This window comes from Canis lupus, chromosome 21 (assembly GCF_048164855.1).
Source record: "Canis lupus baileyi chromosome 21, mCanLup2.hap1, whole genome shotgun sequence".
Lineage (NCBI taxonomy): Eukaryota > Metazoa > Chordata > Mammalia > Carnivora > Canidae > Canis > Canis lupus.
In genome coordinates this window covers 4975803-4976206 of record NC_132858.1, presented here as the reverse complement: position 1 = coordinate 4976206, position 404 = coordinate 4975803, and the positions used below count along the sequence as shown (strand labels likewise).

Here is a 404-nt window from a genome sequence, read left to right as displayed (position 1 = left end):
CAGGGGAAAGCGCGAACGCAGTCCCCCACTACCACAAATTATGCAGTCGAGTTTCCCACATTTGGGGAAATCGCAGGGGTCAGCACATCCGGAGTGCAATGGATAAGCCTCGCCCTGGGAAAACCACCTTCGTGATCATGGTATCTCCCCTGCCAGGTAAGTATTAGGTCACATCCTTTCATTTAAACACTTCTACTCTTAAATTAAAAAATTTTAAATAAAAAAATAAAAATAAACACCTCTACTCTTACTATCCTTTAGCCTGGAACATTCTTATTTCTGTTTCTCACCCTTTAAGTCATAACTCAATGATACCTTCTTATTTTTTTAAGATTTAAAAAAAAAATTAAGTAATCTTTACACTCAGAACCTGAGATCAAGAGTCAAATGCTCTACCGACTAAG

The 404-nt window shown here is 38.4% G+C and overlaps 1 non-coding gene across 1 annotated transcript; it reads right to left on the bottom strand.

The window, feature by feature from the left end:
* LOC140613691 (U1 spliceosomal RNA) lies at nucleotides 1–164 on the bottom strand. The gene has a single exon (XR_012014580.1). It is a non-coding gene; the product is annotated as a U1 spliceosomal RNA (small nuclear RNA).
* Nucleotides 165–404: the final 240 nt, after the last annotated feature.